The sequence below is a fragment of the Erithacus rubecula genome, assembly GCF_903797595.1.
Source record: "Erithacus rubecula genome assembly, chromosome: 2".
In the NCBI taxonomy this organism is placed as follows: Eukaryota; Metazoa; Chordata; class Aves; order Passeriformes; family Muscicapidae; genus Erithacus; species Erithacus rubecula.
In genome coordinates, this window is record NC_136685.1 from 46,021,563 (window position 1) to 46,040,665 (window position 19,103).

Genomic DNA, 19,103 nt, shown 5'->3' on the forward strand with positions numbered 1-19,103 from the left:
TCTTTTCTTTTCTTTTCTTTTCTTTTCTTTTCTTTTCTTTTCTTTTCTTTTCTTTTCTTTTCTTTTCTTTTCTTTTCTTTTCTTTTCTTTTCTTTTCTTTTCTTTTCTTTTCTTTTCTTTTCTTTTTTCTTCTACTATTTTTCTTTTTTCTCTTCTTTGTCTGTTGTCCTTTTTTCTTTATTATTCTTCCCCCTCTTTTATTTTTTTCCTTCTTTTTCTTTTTCTTATGTTTTTTAAGGGCACTTACTAATAATATTTTGTTTTAAATTAAAGCTCTAAAAATTATCTTTTCAATCCCCGGACTGTGCATCTTCCCATGGCTCATTTACCCTGCAGTGCTATTCCCATTCTTGATGCCGTACTCCAGGCTGAGACTGTCAGTTGTGCTTTACTTTCACTGACAGAGAGAGAAATCCCATGGTTGCCACTGTCAAGAACGTTTCTCTGCCTTCATTCCACAGGGACATCAACAAGATGTCTGTTCCCTCTCTGCGTGCTCCTCTGTCATAGGGGTGAGCACCTAAGCTTGGGCTGCCTTTACTTCTTCCTTCCACTGACAGCCACTGCTTGACATGTTATCATCATGCATGCAGAATCCTGCTCTTCTCATGTGCAAAGGTCTAACTGAACAATGAAAACCTTCAGTCAGTCCTTCCACCTCTCAGGCACTGGGAAAAAAATAAATAACCATTGCAATAACCATTGTCTCAGAATCATTTTTTGAAATGGTTTCTAGTCCCAGGGAAGGAAATACAGTTTTAGAAAGAAAAACCTTGAAGAAACCACGACATATAATACAACTCCTTTTGTTTATATATGGTGAATATTTACTATTTCAAGGATAATGTTGTTTTAGTTTACATACAGATCCTATAAAACACTGTATGAAACTGCCACAAAATTGAAAAATAATCTGACAAGTTCAAATTCATCAGATGCAAAATGATTCTCTGCCTCCAGTTTACATTCAAGATATTCTTTTATTTTCAGTATGGAACAGGACCCACCACTGTGTATACTTTTCAAATTCTAGTATCAGCTAATTCTCCTTTATTTTTCATGCCAGTACTTCTGCCCTTTTATTTCCTCTTCTGACTAGTAATGTCCCAACAGTCTATTCTTAGCCTAACTGATCTCTCGTGTCTCCCTTTATTTTCCTAGACATTTAATATTTCTGGATATGATCAGATCTAGTTTTTGAGATATCCCAGCAAAAAAATAATAAAACTTGGTTCAAAGTCAAGGACTTCACACTGACAACACTTTGCCATCAGCATCCTCCTGTTCATTTATTACCAAGAGGGGGCTTTTAGCTGAAGTACCTCAGATGACTTCAGCTGTGCAGGAGACATGAAAAGAGACAGACTGTTTCTTGCCTAGATGAGTACCAAATCACTTAAAAAGTAATTTAAAAGGTCAGAACAAACTACTCTCTGCATGAAATGCTACTAAAGAAGTGGGCTAGAATGTTCTATTCTATCTACAAATTGTAAGTGGTTTGAAGGAGTGCCCCATGTAGAAAGCATTTCTGTAATCACCATTTGAGGCAACAAAGGTGTAGGGAAAATCAGAATTGTCTTCTTGCCAAATATTCAAGTAAGCCCACTTGACAGCCACTGTTGCAGAACCCAGTATGACCAGGCAATGGAGTGCTGCCCCCTGAGTACTTCACAACAGTGACTGAAAAAGCACCAGGCTTTATGGTTATCAGCACTCAAATCAACAAAGCTGTAAAAATAAATCTGTTCTGTTTCATTTTGTATACTTGCATCGTGAGTATGTAAGTAGAATATAATCCTATAATTGTTTTCATGTTAGTATCTTTCCATTAATCATACATTAGTTTATATTTGGACTTTCATTTCACCTGAATCTGGTTAACTTTCTCTTTGGTGCTTTTCAAGTGCCTCTAATGAAGCCTAGCTTATTCTTTCTTTTCATGTTCTACTTTATCTTGCAGGTTTTTGCTTACTACCTTATTTCCCTTTGTTCCCCGAAATAATTTCCCTTCTCTTACTTGGTGCTTTTATTTCATTTTTTGGAATTTAATTTATTCTACCTTGCATTCCCAGTCTAGGAATTTCTCCTTTACTATCCATTCAGTCCACCAGGACTATTCCCTTCTAGTAGTTCAGCCTATAGTATTCATTTCCTTTTCCCATTTTAGTTCATTAATAATGGATAAGGCATTCCTTTGCAATTTCAAAACTTAGCCATTTTAGTTTACTCTCAAGTAGTTGAGGTTGAGCAAGAAAAGAAGTTAATTGCATTCCACTGAAATCAGAATACAAATAACTGAGCAAAACTTGGAACGGGAAAAGCAGAAAAATGAAAGGAAATTAAATGAGGCGAGAGATGGACTAAAAAGTAGCAATGGGTAAAAGTGAGCACAGAAATATGAAAGGCCTACACAAATACCTGGAAAAGTGACTGAACTAGAAATAAACTAGGGAGTCAAGTTGAATGATCTAGAAAGGGAATGGAGTGAATACAGTCCAAATTCAAAGTGAGAGAAGAAAAAGACATCTACAGAAAAGGGGAATAAACCTGATAAGATGAGGGGAAAAAAAAATGTTTTGATATCTTCAATCACCACTGTGGGCAGTGTTTCTGTTTACTAGTTGTGAGTGACAACTGCAGCTCAGTAGAGGGAAAATGTTTTATTACAAATATAGTCAGTGTACAATTAGAAATGTGGCACAAATAATGGCAGCATAAACATCAACCTATCTGAGGAGCAGTCATATTCTGTAGAACAGGCATATGAAAATGCCTAATATTTCAGCTCAGTGAGGAAACACTCTTGAAAAGCTGATTATTCTTTGATCTTGTTCTTATCAGCTATATTGTGAAATCTGGCTTTTCTTCAAACTGCAGATAATTTGGCTGTCATAAACTGGCAGCATAGTTTTGATTACATTGTTGCAATAAAAATATACCAAAATTGGTTTCAATGGAATTCTGGCACCTGTTTGCTAAATATTATTAAATACCTGCATTGAGCCAAAAGCCCCAGAAATATTTCAGTTGAAGCTGCCACGCAAATCTGAAAAAAGTGAAACTAGTTATTACCGTTGTAATATCATCTCCAGATTTTCCTTCCTTGTTTTACATGGATATTTACTATCAATAAATAATATTTTTATACATAATTGAAGATTTCTGTATGTATATATATTGATATCTTTATGTCTATATGGACACACTTAGTTGTCACTTCGTTACCAGTCCTCCTGGCTTACCACGGTTTAACTTCTCAACTAATCATAGAGTAGGAAAGATTGGAAAAGGAGAGGGAAAAACCTGAAATTAGCACTCATAATGGCTATAAAGCATTATATCTGGAAAAAAAAATTAGTAATGAAGCAATTCTTTTAGGTGTGACACATTCACCACGACTCTGTTACACAAAATACTGTTTAGACACCATGTTTTCTATGGAGAGACAGTGTTAAATACTTTCCTAAAGGGAGCAGAAGCCTGGCACAGATTTGCCAGGATTTTCAAACAGAATGGTTTGAAAGTGTGGGCAAACTTTGGAAAGATTCAAGCTAAAACTTAGGCTTCAGTTTATATAAAGTAAGAAGTTCTGTATGTGTAGTTGTCTTGGATCAAAATTTTATTTTAAATTGGCTGAGATGAAGAAAGATTCATCATTTGTTTTGGTGTTTTGGTTTTTTTCTGTTTGCAGAGGTTTTTTTCCTTAGACAAAAGCTTAATCTAAATTTTACTCATCCATTTCTACAGTAGTTTGGAAAAAAAGGAGAGGCTGAATAATCTCAAGACTTGTCAAAACCTTCCTTCTCACTCCCACTTACAGAAAAAACAATGCTGGTTAAATTTGAGTATATTGTTAAAATTATAAATAAGCCACCTATTGTCACTATGTCTTTTCCAGAGAAATCCCCAAAGTGTATTGGCAAACTTTCCTGGAGAAGGAGAATTCCTGGACAGAGAGCCTACTCATAAGATGCTGCAGAGCAGGGACACCAAGCAGACCTCGCTGTGATTTCTAACCAGCGGTGGGATTTTATGAGCTGCACTTGCAGAAGAACACTCTTCCTGATTCTGAAGATGATACTGAGATGTAGAATAGTGGGAGGACAGCTGCTGCAATGTGATGATTTTGGGGGTATGGGCTTGGGCCTATTTTAGGAATAGAACTGCCTGAATTGGAACTTGTTTGGCTACCGTCTAAGATGTTTAATCATCTCAGATCAGCTCCACTTTTGGGAATAGAACCACCGTAGAAGCCAGAAAACTCATATGGAATGAATATAGTTTAAATTAGTCTGTAGGCATGTTGTGTAGCCACCAGAATGGCATGTGAAAGCAAGGCCCACAAAGAATGGAACAACTAAAAAAACAACATATGATAAATAAAATAAAATGCTTCCTTTGGACCTCCAAAAAGTGCTTTTGGAGTCCAGAACTTTATCTAATGGTACTATGGGAGCATAGGGAGATATCCTTTGTGCCCAAAACCAACCAGATCTCCTTGGCTTCTGTGTCAGGGAAATCCCATCAACCTCAGCAGAGTTGCTTGGCAACAGCTGGTCTTAAAATTGTGGATAGGGTTTTTTTCCCAATTTTCTTCCCTCACTTTTGCACAGGTGAAATACTATATTTTTTTAGAGTGAGATTATAGCTTCAAGATTCAGTTATTTTCAGCTATGCTGTTGAAATAACCGTGAAATAAGCTTAAAGGAGGTGAAAATATACTTTGATATGTAAGCACTGAAGAATATAACTTCATATTAATTTTTTTTTTTTCTTACGGTGTGTTCCTAAATCAGTAACATTTGTAAGAAGCAAGAGGACTAGGGTGCAGCTATTTTGAAATCTGGCTTTCTTCTTCCAAGATTTAATGGTCAATAGAGTCTCTTCAAAAGGAAACAGACTTTTAATCATTTTAGACACCTTCAGAGTTCCTGTGATGCTCATTTACTAGGGCTTTGACCCTCACAAGATCGCTTAAGGTCTCAGAAGTGCAAATCTGAGTTTTGTTCAGGTGAGGAAGTGCAGTCCCCAACCTCCACACTTGAATTTACAGTCATGGTCCCCTTATCCTCCCACCAGATCTTAGGATACAGGGTAGGTAGCTGCCCTATGGCTCTCATATGAGCACTGAGGAGTTTATCTGTAATCAACCAGCCTTCAGAAAATTTAATGCTGTTTATTTAAGGGTGAAAAAAGATGCCACAGCAATGTGTATCACAGAGCAATCTCTCTGCAGTTATTGCACATCAGCAGCACAGTACAGGAAAAAGAAATCATCTGTCTCTCTAGTCTGTGTTGCCAGCATTCCCTACATTGCCTCAGATACAGCCTGACCTGCTTTTAGACCTTTCTCAAGTTCTATGTGATGCTTTTCAAAACAGCAAACTGTTTCCCCAGTCTGCAGGAAAAACTGCTTTGTCTCCTCCACCTTTCTGCAGTAACCCAGGATATTAAAACTTTATATTGCATTTGTAGCAGTGATACATTTTGGCAAAATCATACATATAATGGAAGATTCAGGCCAATAATCTTCAGTGCCCATATTTGTGAAGCCTCATCTGTCAAAACCACAAAAAATGGCTTTTAAAGATAAAATTACTGTCAAAAGTTGGGATTTTCAGTACTGAAAGAATGAATTGGTTTAACAATTTACACCAGTTCAGAAAAATTGCAACACCTCTTTAGCCTACCTACAGGGTAGGCTAAAAGTACTGAAGAGAATATTGTCCCCATTTGATTTTAGGCAGCAGAAATCGTAGGTAACTACCAGCATGTTCAGGTTTAGGTACCATTAATCCCCATGCAAAATGTTCTACATTATTAAGTATGTTTCTGTCTTTCCTAAGCCCCTTAGAACTCTTCCAGAGGTGCTGACCTACAAGTCAGTAAGCTGAATTTAGACCTTAAGTGCATACGTAATTCATTCACGGAAAGTATTTTGGTCAAGGTTGTGAGCTAGTCATCATCTGGGTTACAATGTGGCCCCAAAATATCACTTGCTATGACAGATGGTAGAAGGGTAGCTTCCACATATAGCACTGTTTAAAACTGTGACAGAAATCTTCTCTAGTGAAACTGAAAAGTTTAACTTCACCTTTCAGAAAAAAATGACATTTATATCTTGCCTGCTGTAACAGCTAATAATAGTTACTTGTCTGCTACTAGCTGACAAATCTGATTTGCAGCACAGCTCTTTTCACATGAGTTTCCCTAAATCAGCTGCTTACCCTAAAGAGAAATGAGTTTATTACTGTGGGGCAGCAGAGGGGAAATGACATGATAACTTTCCACTGCATGAGGCTAAAATTCAAGAAAGTGTCACAGTATTTTTTTATGCCAAGGTCAAATGGAAAACATTTTTATCTTACCTGTACCAGGTAGCATTTTTTGTGGGTTTGGTCCATATTATGCACACCACAGTCAGTCTTTAATCAGCTCATTCCTTTTGGGTTACTTGACTTATTCAAATATTAATATTTTTACATATGATGCTACAGTATTCATATGTATACTACCTTCCTTTCAATCTCTTTAAGGACACTAGAGACTGGGAGTGGAATTCATTACTGTCTCTGGGTCCATTTGTGTTGAGTTTTCAACTGATTTTACCTATGTCAACAAGTAAGGATTCTAATGGGTTATTTTAATTTATAATGTGTTTCCCTGGAATATTTTATTTTGGTTTGGTTTTGTTTTGTTTTGTTTTGTAGCAAGATTAACAAGGATAGTTTGTTGCAGCACAATACTAAAGAAAAGAAGGAAGTAAAATGAACTTCCACAGCTCTTCAACATACCTGTTTACTGTTAAATTAAAAACAAATTTAAAAGTAAGCACTTGTTAATGCCTGACAAACTGATAGCACAGAAATATATCAATTTTAAAGTAAAAGGAAGGTTGTAATGTTTGACTGTCATAATCTCACCACTGATATGTTAATTACAGATGTTTTTACATTGCATTATAATAATAAATCAATTCTAAGATAGCTGTTATTCTATCAAGTGTCTGTAGTATGTATGAGAAAATGCTTCTTGTCTTTACACTGCACTGCTGAAGTGCAGCTGCTGAAAAAACAGAATTATCCTACCTCCCCTGCCACTTTTACAGACTGCTGTACTCTCAATGGATTCAAGCTAACTTGCATAATTGTTATTATTCTTTCACAATAACTACATAACATGTGCTACAGTTGGGTTCTAGGAATAAGTGGCTTAAGCATGAGGCATGGCAACAGAAGTGCAAAGCAATATTTCAGTAGCTGCTATGTGACAGAATAACTGTCTCAAAGCTGATTTGTTCTTGAATCCCAACTCTCCAATCTGGATGCTTTAATAAGAGTTCAACTTATTATTTTTATTTCTCCACAGCAACTGCTTCAGCTTCACTCTCTGGTGAAAAAAGGGGAAAAAAAACCAGCCACCAGACAAATACATAGCAATATCCAGACCCCTTAATATTCAAGAAAGTGAATTTAAAGAAGATGATACCCTTATTTCAACATCCTAATGAATGAGTCCTAAGAAAGAGCTGTGTTCTCAATTGTCTTTGTTCTGCTGGACACTTGGAAATGCTAATTGCCTCTCTCTTCCTCTCCTTGTACCTCCCTCTTTTCCTAAACCCCTGCAAAACAGTGCTCTGCAAAACAGTGTCAGAGTTCTGTTGTCATTCTTCATTGCACTCCCATAAAATACCATAAAGCTTCTTAGGAATTTTGAGATACTGAAGATATTAAGTTTCATGGCAATACTCAAACCTGTACAACAAAACAGTTGTTTTGATTTATATTTCTGAAAAAGTTGCATCTTGTCAGTATTTTCACTCCAAACTGAACCAAACCACTACAATTAATAGAAAGAAGATGCAAAAATAAGGATAAAGGCTTCATGATATGTTGCCAGTACCCTGTCTGTAATAACTTCTGAAAATTTCACCTATTTTTGCAAAATAACCTCTAATGTAGGACTTGAAGTATGTTCTGTCTGTGTAATAGGTAAAACCTTTTTTTATCTAAACTAAGGCTGACATATAATTCCCTCAGAATTTTAATGCATACTGAAATACCATTGTCTCCTTGGAGTAACCACAGTCACCCATAGACATTTCTGAAAGTGTTATTGGAATTGCTTCTGTTATCATTCTTTGTGAAACGTGACTTTCCTCTATAGGTCACCAAGAGTTCTTTAAGGTATTCTGGTTTTCAGTGTGGCTTCATTGGCAGTTGCTGGAGGACTATGTACAAAAAATACAATGCAGAAGTAGTTTTCCTTTTATGAACTTGTACTGAATAGCAGCAAAGAAAAAATTCCAGGGCAATTTTAGCAGGATTTTTTTTTTTATTTTCTCTAATGTTGTTTTATAATCAATCTTTTCCATGGTTCATCACCTCACAGTCTCTCCTCAATTTACCTCTCTTCCTCCATTTCTACAACTCTCATTTTTTTTGCTACCAGTGAAACTGGATGTGTTTATGCTCCCCTATGCCATATGTCTTTTTTTTTTCCAGTTTTCCCCCAGCAGGTGTAATCTATTGCTAAATGATATGAACTTCATTATTTCACTGTGTTAACTTAAAAAGTCTTATGCAGACTATGTATCATAGGACTAAAATAGTTGGAGTTTTAGAATATACAAATGTGTTTTTATGTTAGTAATGTATTAATATAATAGTTATATATATATATATATATATATATATACATTTATTTATTTATTTATTTATTTCCAGGAAATTTTGAAAGTTGCTGAGCAATACCAAAAATCCCCTAGGAAAAATTTCTTAAATTGATGAAAAAATTAGTTTACAAAGGAGTTGTAACATCATTTTATACAATTTTGTGACTTCATTAGTTCGTCATTTACTTTTTTTTTAAATCCTTATAACTTCTCTGACTGATTAGCAAATAATGATGCATTTTCAGAATATCAAGAATATTACTATAGTAGATGCAAGATCATTATTTCTAAATGTGTTTTGGTTTACAAAAACATTACTGATGATAATGAACTTCTGAATATCATGTTTTTATACTGTATCTGAAATAAATTGCAAAACCAAATTAGTAATGGGGCTGTCATTAGAATCTATGTTAAAAGAAATTAGTACCTTTTTTGCATCTAGAAACAGTTTGAATAGTTGTAAAATAGGAAAATGGACAGATTGGTGTTCTTACAAGTCACGATTCATTAAAAAAAAATAATCCTAAGAAATCTTGCAGCCAGAAAATAAAGGTAAATAACATGCACTGCCTGAGATGGGAGGGGAAGGTCCAACCCCAGGTGCTGCTGTTGTGGCAGGTGGGTGCTGTGCTGACCTAGAAATGTCAGCTCCTGGTGGGACCCATTCTGTTGGGCCAGGGATTTGTGTTCCTGGGGAGTCCTCAAGCTATACAGCACTAGCATGAGAGTTTAATTCCATCTATTTCTGAGCTGTATATAGCTAGAATTGCAGGCTGCACTTCAAGTTATAGTAGATAACACAGTGTCTAGAAAGACTCAATTTATAGCTAAGAACACTAAACTAAAGAGAACACTAAGGAAACACTGATATTGGGAAATTAGATAATCAAACAAAATATTTGATTTTTTTTGTTGGCTTTTTTATTGCAGTTCTCTCTGTAAACCTATTAAAGCCTTCTTGAACTTCAATAGTTATGTTGCTGTATGAATTTACCTGTAATACTTTGGCTGAACAAAGGATATTGTTAGCAAATATTCAGGATTTGACTTATTCTGAACAGACACAGGTAATGTATTTATTGGATTAATACAACTGCCAAAACAGGCTTTTAGGACCAACAGAGCTTCATCACTGACTTTCCCTGAATATTTTTACAAGATTTCTGTTGCTACAAATTTGGTCCTCACCTTGAAAATGAACACAAAGCAAATCAGTATATTAAGTTTAAATTATGTTCCTGACAAGTATTGATCTTCTATCTGAATTGGACACCTGTTTTTCTAGGATTATAATGTTGAATTCAAATACATTTATAGTAGAAGTAGATTATGATTCGTTTTTCAAGTGTGACAAATGAAACAAGTCATGTTTGAGGCAAAAGAGCAACTCTCTTATGTCTGAAGATATGAGATTTCCTTCAATTTTTAAATTTGTTTTGTACTAGAATATCCAGGATAGATGATAGAATGTAGAAATTGACAATGCCTGAGTGTTGGTCAAGAAATTCATCACCTAAATTTTTTCTCATGTTTATATTGCTGTTTTCCAGATGAAGAACAGCAATACAAACAAGAGACATGACTATTTAAAGGTCAAAAAGACAAGAATAAAAAGTTTCCTTTGCATTCTTTCAACTATTATAGCCCTCCTTTCAAATATTAATATCCTCCATCCCTGTCTTTCTCAGTTTTTTGAATTTTCAGCACCATTAAGTTTCTCAGCAGTGTCAGGGACACAAAGAGATGACAAGAATTTGGGATCTCATTCATGTACACAATATTCTGGAAGTGCACAGATTTTACAGAATTCCCAGAGCTGCTAGGCAAAGTAAGCACAAGCATAGTTTTGTCACGTGCTGAGAATAGACCTATCTTTTTTCCTGTCTCTAATTTTCTCATAGAACAGTTTGGAAATAGCTACAAGACTCATGCAGTTTCCTTTATATTGAATAGCTCGTTATGTTTCCTGTTTTTCAGATGGACAGTCTGGTGTACTGGTATTAGAAATTGTTACTGGCCTCAATTAGTACAATAAGGACTGAAGTTCTATTCAGTGTATCTTCCATTAAGTAAAAAGGTGCCACTCTTTCTCAGTAGATTCCAGGGCTTTCCAGCTGCTTCAGAGCTTGCATGATTACAGATAAGACATGTACTCATCTATCCCTTAAGAGGACAGGTCTAGGGATTTTATTTTCTTTTTAATATTTGAGCTAATGAGGAAAATATTGCTAAATTAAAATTTCCCATTCTGTGTCCCAGACTAATATTACACTAACATCCACTTAGAACTGGCTTCATGCAGAAACTAACAAATAAACCTGTGAGGAAACAAGTGTTCTATTAGTTTTGCTTCTGCTGTGTTCAAAATCAATTTCAAAAGAACACAAGACATCCACTGCAATGCCATGTGCAATATGCCAAGGCTAATAAACCTCCCAAACAGGATTACATTTGCTATTCGTTCCATGAAAGGTGTGGATCATATGCTCAGTTTCTTTAAAAATAGGGTATTTTAAATATCCTTTGTTATATTTTTGTTACATTTACGAGCTACCTTGTGCAGGCAAGGCCCTTACTGATTTTTCTGTGTGCTCTGTACATCCTCAAAAAGGTAGAGTGTCACTTTTTGTCTTTTTTGCTGTTTGTTTGTTTGCTTATTTGTTTGGTTTGGGTTTTTTTGTTAGTTCAAGGCTAATTGAGTGATCTCTGGGGTGCTTCTACATTCAATCCTTGAATCCTTCTGCTTCAAATTCTAACTATATTTTGGAAAGGAAATGTTCATGCACTGTGCTTATTAATTCCCCTTGCCACCTCCAACTATCAAACACACAGACTTCTTGGGAACTCAGACCCAAGGCCACTTGAAATATTTGCTTAAGATCAACTTGTTTGCTTAGACTTTTACCTGATTACTTTCACATATTTGACTAATGCTTTATGAAGCACTTGATGGCATATATATAGACTTTTAGGGTGGGTTGCGTTCATGTGCAAAGATCCCCTGTGACACAGAAGGAAAGCACTTCTTGAAATGGACAAACGTAATTTTGCACAACTTCCAGGCAATCCATATTCTTTCTCCCCATACTCTAAACAAATATAATTAGTTCCCATCCCCTAGCTGGGAGTGGTCCTGGTAGAGTTTTAAACTGTGGGTTACATAAGTTTAAAATCTTTTCCAGTCATATATTTATTGCTGTACTGATTTCCACTGAAAATTAATTATATTTATCAAATCTATAGGCAGCAAGTTTTTTGTATTTCTGGTAACTCCAGGTAATTACTAAATGTGAAAAATCCACTGACATTGAAGATATTATATCACAGAATATAAATACTCTATTTTCAATCTTTAACTGTCACCTAAGAATGCGGAACTCTTAAGACAGGAAATAGAGATGCAGCAGAGGTATATATCTGTACTTTCTTTTCCATGTTGCCAATAGATTACTGTTGAATGCCAGTATTCTATTTCACTCAGAAATCTGCATTAAGAAAAAAAAGTTAATGCAATGTTTTTAAATTGTTTTAAGCTTCATTTAAAATTAACATTCAACATTTACCAAATATATTATTCTGGAAACTCTCAGTGTAAGTCATCCTCTATGTTTTAAAATAGTGATGGAATATTAAATTACTTTTCAAGAAGTTTTGTTCTGCAAGTAAACTTGAAAACTATTCTGATGAGAAGTGATTGATACAAAGCAGTTGTGGAAGAATTTGCAATTATTTCGGCAAATTTTGATGTTTTGAGCCATGTTTGTCATTAACAAGCATGACTACACTTGAGAAAAAACTTATGCATTGTTGAAAAAGCAGTTATTCCTGTACAGCTGTAATTCTTTAATAATTGAATCAAATTCAGTTATTTATCGATGTTGGTTTTTTTTCTTCAAAGTGTACATCTAAGTATTTTTTGGAAAACACAAAATTTGGTAGAATAGAGAAAGACATTTGTCCTTATGAGCTTTGGGCAGCTGTTTTTGTTTGTTGTTTTCCCTTAGAACTGGTGAAGCAACGAGTGAATTATGTAACTCATAAAAAGAGGTTATAAACCTTTTATACTACACCAGTGTGTATTCTGCTTAAGCAACATTCTGAACAGAAGTGTATTTTAGAAATGGTTTGGGATTTCACTATAACTGCTTTTTATATCCCCCTGGCTGTATTCATTTCTCTAAGAAACACTTATGGAATAGTGGGAGAAAAGTAATACATTAGAAGGGAAAAAAATCTGAAAATTACCTACTTTGTTTCTATTGCAGCCCCTTCTCTCAAAAAAAAAAAAAGTCAAAACTTTTTAGGTGGTATTTATGGTTAGTTAAACTATAAGAAAAAATGTTATTTCTTATAAAAATAGGATTTCATGTTCTTTCAATTTCATGTGGAGGACTGCAATACTGAACTTTACTGGGCCACTGCTTCTGGAGCAAATATACTCAGCTTACATAACAGCCTACAGTAACTCTGGAAGACAATTGTTCTTTGAAGAAACAAATATTTCTTTGGAGTATTCTTTGTCACTTTGTTTGGATTTTTTTCTTCCATTCCTTGTCTCCCAATAAAACAGTACTCTGGAAATGATCCAGTGTTTTGAATGACAACAGAAATTTAGGAGAATGTGTGTAATGCATGAATAGGGTCAACTTTACTGTAGCAAACATGATTAAGATTGTTGTAAGCAATTGTCACAATGCCCACTTTTGAACATTTTTAATTGAAAACTTTATCATAGATGTTATTTCAGAAGGGAAGTATCTGACCATGGGAAAAGTACGACAGAAGACCATAATGTGATTTATGTAAAGGAGGATTTGAAACCAATAACAAAATTCCATTTTATAGGAATCAGTCCAGGGGAGGTTTATTATTATTTTTTTATATATCTGGATGCACTGAATTTGGAAAGGGAAAAAAAGAAAGGAAAAAATCTGTAGATAAGGAGTTAGAATTTTATCAATGTTTTAAAATATAAATTTGCAGAGGTATGCCTGGCAAAGCCAATAACTGATCATCTCTCTAGGTTTCACAGCAGTGTAATTGGTTAATATAGTCCTAAGATGTGCAGCAAGGAAAAAAAGTTGATGCAGAGCTTTCAAAACATTTCTGTGAACTCAGCAACAACAGTCAGTGTACTCAAAGGTAATAGAATTTTAAATGGAAAGTAAATACTAATATACTTGCTTACCATGAAAGACAGTGACAGCACAACCTCTGACTTATTCATGTCTATAAAAATAAGGCCAAAGATTAAAAAGAAATGGTGTTTCCTCAAATATACTCAAGCATAATCAAAATCCATTCCATGTTTGAAGCTGAATATGGAGAAATATCTTCTTCTTTAGAGGAAAGTGAGAAACAAATTCAGAATCTTCACACCACAATAGCACAGTGCAGGTGAAAAGGATGATGTTCAGCTTTCTCTGAAGGGAGAAAGGACACCCTTGAATAGTTCTCCCCAGGTAGGAGAAGAAGTTAAAGAAAACACATGCTGTGTTTTGCATGCTCCATTCCTTTCAGTAGTTAAAACTGTACCTTAACAAGCAGCAGAATTTGGGGACAGGGTTAAAAAAATATCAAGACAATACTTCTCTACTGCATACAATAGAATAGCTGTAAAATGTTTCCAAGCATCTCTTAATAAAAGTGAGGCTTATAGAAATAGATGAAATGTTACTAAGAAACAGTAAAATGTGTTTAGACAATGTTAGACAGACTGATCTAATCTGTTTCTGTATCTAAATTTACTTAAAAATTTTGTCTTCTCCTCATTACTTCCATTGCCAAGGACTATATGCAAATTGGTAATCCAAGTAGTGTTTGTAAATTCTGCATATCTCAGCACCCTGGTCCTACATCAGGCTCATACCTATCTATGAATCAGTTGCATTCACCCCTTTCAAGCTTTTATTATGAAGGAGGGAAAGAAATTTAGATATTTGCAGTACAAGGAAGGCTCAGTGTGCTCTGTCCATGTCTCTGACTTTCACAAATGGAAGACTGAGGTCCAGGAACCCTCAGGGAGATTCAAGTGTGTGTATGAATATGACACTGCTTGTTTTAGGGCTGCCATGGTGAGATCAACATTCCCTGAGTTTGTCCTTACCAGAAGTAGCAATGATACGAATATTAGGAAATTAATTCTTGAACAAATTCCACAAAAGTATCAACAATCTTGATCAGTGAATTTTTGGTTTCACATGCTCCAGTTATCCTTACTGAAAAACTTAATTGAGCTAGAGGCAAAATTGAGGGGGAAATACATCTGATTGATCCACCACATAGCATGGCTCTTCTCTGCTTCCACCCTCCCATTGTCCATATCCCTCCATAAGTCAGCCAGCTGCCAATCTCTGTGTGTGCATCAATATGTTCAGTCATTTGTGAACCAGTTCAAATCCACTGCAGCACAATGGAGTGCAACACAGAGTTGTCAGCTGCTGTACAACAGCAACACTGCTTTGTAATTGGGGTATTATAACACTGCCTTCATGTTTGACAAGCAGCTTAAGATTGCACATGAAAGGTAAATATCTTCCAGAAAAATATATATTTAAAAATAGGTAAAAACATTTATACTGTTGTCAGTTTTGGTATCTGTTAATATTCTAAGTACTTCTAATTATCTCTATAAATCCTTTAACAAATTTTGAAATAGGACAGAGAAGACTTTAAGTGTTTGGTTAACAGTAGTTTTAATAACGAGGATAATGCTTGCATATATTGTTCAGTTTTTATTAAACCTGGATTTTCCTACAATAAGATAACCCCATAACAATCTTCCTTAAAAACAAAGAAAGAAGTGAATTCTTTTATCAGTCTTTACACTTTTATTCCCTCAGTTCTTTCTCCCTTAGCTACACACTGCACTCATACACAAGTGCTTCATTCAAGGGCATGATGGTGCACTACTCAACAATACTTATTCCATTATTTGTTCGCTAAGTGCTAACTTGGAAAATGAAATGTGAAGGACTATAGCTTTCAACCTTTAACAGCTTCCTTTAAGCTATTTTAACTTAGTTTTTTGTTATTATTTTCAATATTTTCAGTACAAACCTATTTTTCTTTCACATAAAATTACTTAGGATGAGATTTTTTCATGGCATAAAAATTCAAATTTACCCCCTGTATGCCTGTTCCATTCACTGTCCTGAAGACTCTCTGGTGCACCTCTTAAGGATTGTTCTCCTAATGTCTCTCTTCCTCATGTCAGCCCCAGGGGCCACTGGGCAGGGCCAGTGCCCAGGGAGATGTGGCACACCCGGGGCTGGGACTGCCTGGTGCCTCCTGGCTGCCCTGCTGCTGGCTGGGATGGTGGGACCACTTTGCTCTGGAGGGTCCCACTGCTCCTGGCTCAGGGGAGCCCCTGGCTCCACTGTGTCCTGAGAGCTGCTGCTTTTTCTGATGGGTTCTCCCCTTCTATGCTTTGAATGCAATTACATTACTTCTTCTTTTTGTTTCTTGTTTTTTTTAATTGTTGCTCTTTTTTTTTGTTTTTTTGTTTTGTTTTGTTTGTTTTTTGGTTTTTTTTGGGTTTTTTTTGTTTTTGTTTTTTCTACCTTATAGAAACAGATAATACCACAACTCTGAGCAGAGCATGGGAATTTGTTTTCCCCATGGTGGAAGAGTTCTGTGGTCACCTCTGCTTTGCACTGTTACCAGGCTGTCAATTAAAAAATAGTACTGCCAATATATATGACCTTGGGATTCATCCTAAAAGATCACAATAGTTCCCTGCAAATTGCAGGCTGCTGGGCTTTCCCATAAACCCTTTAATTTAATGGCTGCTCAGTACCAAGCATGAAACAGCCTTTTATTTATCTATACATTCAGTCTACACTAAGCTGTGATTCTCCAAACAACCCTGAATAGATTTGGATTGCATTCCCTGTTAGATGAGAGAGTCTGTACCTATTTCAAGAAATGTAGTCATAAGTTATTGTGTGGGTAGTCCACTAGGGAAGAACAAGGCTGTTGCACAGCATCAGGATGTTTCACATGGAGCTGAGTTAGACAGAGCTATTCCTGCTCTTAAACCCAAAATACACAGTGTCTTCAAAGCATTAATTAAAAGCAGCTGAAGGAACAGATAAAGACACAAAGGCCCATCGGAAGAGAGTTTTATACTAACTGAACATGAACAGCCTATTTTCTTTTCTGCTTAAACAGGCTCTCATATCTGAACAGCCAGATCAAAAGCCAACTGACTGAGTGCCAGTTCAACAGCTTTGGAGGGTTCTGCCATCTGCGGATGAGAGGCTGTCAGCGTTTTTAATCTCAGCACACGGGCTGGGAAGGCAATACATCCCCTAATGGCAGCTCCCCTGGAATGACTTGCGGCTTCCTCCTCCCACAGCAAAGTGGAATTATGAATCTGAACAACAGGCTATAAAGTATTTTATTATGTGGTCATAAGTGTCACTTTCTATGAGGAACAGAGTGGTAATTTAGTGTGTTAAATTATCACTTAGTGAAATCACATGTAACAATGAGCTCTGAACTAACCTTAATTGAAATGATCTCAAACTATTCAGTGCTTTAGTGCAAGTCTGTTTGTGTATGTGCATGCACTTGTGAAATATTGATGCTTAAACTCCATTCATGTCTGGACAGCAAAGAAACCTTGGTCCTGTTGATGACTATGGTGCCAGAAGTCCAACTCTTCCTGGTAAATAGGAAAAAAAAAAAAAAAGGAAATCCAACTATTAAGAACTACTTAAGGCAGTAAGAAATTTATAAAATCTAAAATTAACAAAGAATACCCCTTCACTGAAAACCTTAGAATTTTAGGCAGAAAGGTACACATAAATCCCAATGGATTCTTACATACAGCAGAATCAGTCCTAACAGTGAGTATATTTGAGAGCATATTTGAGTTCTGAGGACAAGATAAAAAAAATCAAAGCCAAACACTCATTTCATAAGAGTTATCTTATCACCTTTCTATCTATTAAAAAAAATTGCCATAAAATAAATTCTTGATCATATAAGTTAAAAATTTTTCTAAGGATGTATTAATAAAAGAAAACATTAGAAGAAAAGCAAGCCATTAACTATACACTTGAAATACCAATGATCACTTCAAATGCTATTATTGAAGAAATTATGATTTTATGTATTATCTTTTTTTTCTTTTCCTTCTTTTTGCCATCAGTAAATATCCAGCTGGTCATTTAGCTGATGGAAGTCTAATTTTGAAGAGTCTTATAATTTACACTTTATTTTCTAATTACATCTGATTTTTACTAAGATGATATGAAAAATCACTACCAAAAAAAAAAAAAAAAAAAAAAAAAGCACCTTAAAATTTTGAATAAAAAAGAGAAGAAAATATAGCTTTTTAACAGGAATGGTTAAATGGTGAAGAATGAGCATGTGTCTATCATAAGTGAGCTCAACTCCTTTAATAAGACGGATGTTGAGAAATAAAGTAGAAATTGGAAGTAATATTAGGACAAAAATGGAGAGTCAAAAAATGCTGACAGAAAAATAAAATTGTGCACACCTTTCTAACAAAAGTGACGAGAAATCATTTCTGTTCCTGTGTGTATCATCAAAATGCTTTGTAAATCATAACCTTTGTACAGCAGGTTTTCCATCTGCAAAAGGCCAGCACATCCTTTGAACGTTTATTTTTGTGCTTTGAGACATGTGGATGCTGCATAAATGGGAAGTATTAGTATGGCTAGACCTGCAGTAGGAGCTGAGATTTTTCAAATCATATCCTAAGTGTCACAGGCATAGGATAACTGTGCCACCTATGCCCAGTATTGCTTTCTCCCTCTGTGGTTTAGTGAACCAGTCAGTCCAAGGATAACATTTAGAAATCACAATATAACACTAGCTGAATTTCCCCATCAAAACCTAAAATATCTCTAATATGTACATATATTTAAAAAAATAAATCCATTGATTTTTATTACAATGTATTGTGTAACTTCCCAGATCCTGTCAAGATATAAAAATTATTCTTTTAAATTACTTTGAAAACCTATTTTATTTATTTTAGAGATTATATTTGTATATTTTCACACATAAATATAAAAATATTATTTTAATATAGTTTTAATTTTTCTCACACATATACATTAAATCCTGAAAAGAGAAATTCTACTTATCTCTTTGCAAACAGTCATAACAGTAATACAGAGACATAAATGTTTTGAGGTTAGCTTTCCTTGGCAATAATACCGAATCTGAATGTTGTTGTAGCTGTAAAAAACCAAAAAATAAAAACCAAACAACAAAAAATCCCAAACCAATACAAGAAACCTCTATGTGCTGAGACATCCTTCTAATCTTCCAAACTCAGAAAAACTAAAAAGTTGAAAAGGTGATGGAAGTATGAGCAGATATAAGAATAACATGGATATCAACAAGCTCTTCTGTTCCTTTATCTTTGTTTTCCCTTCTCAGTGGCTCT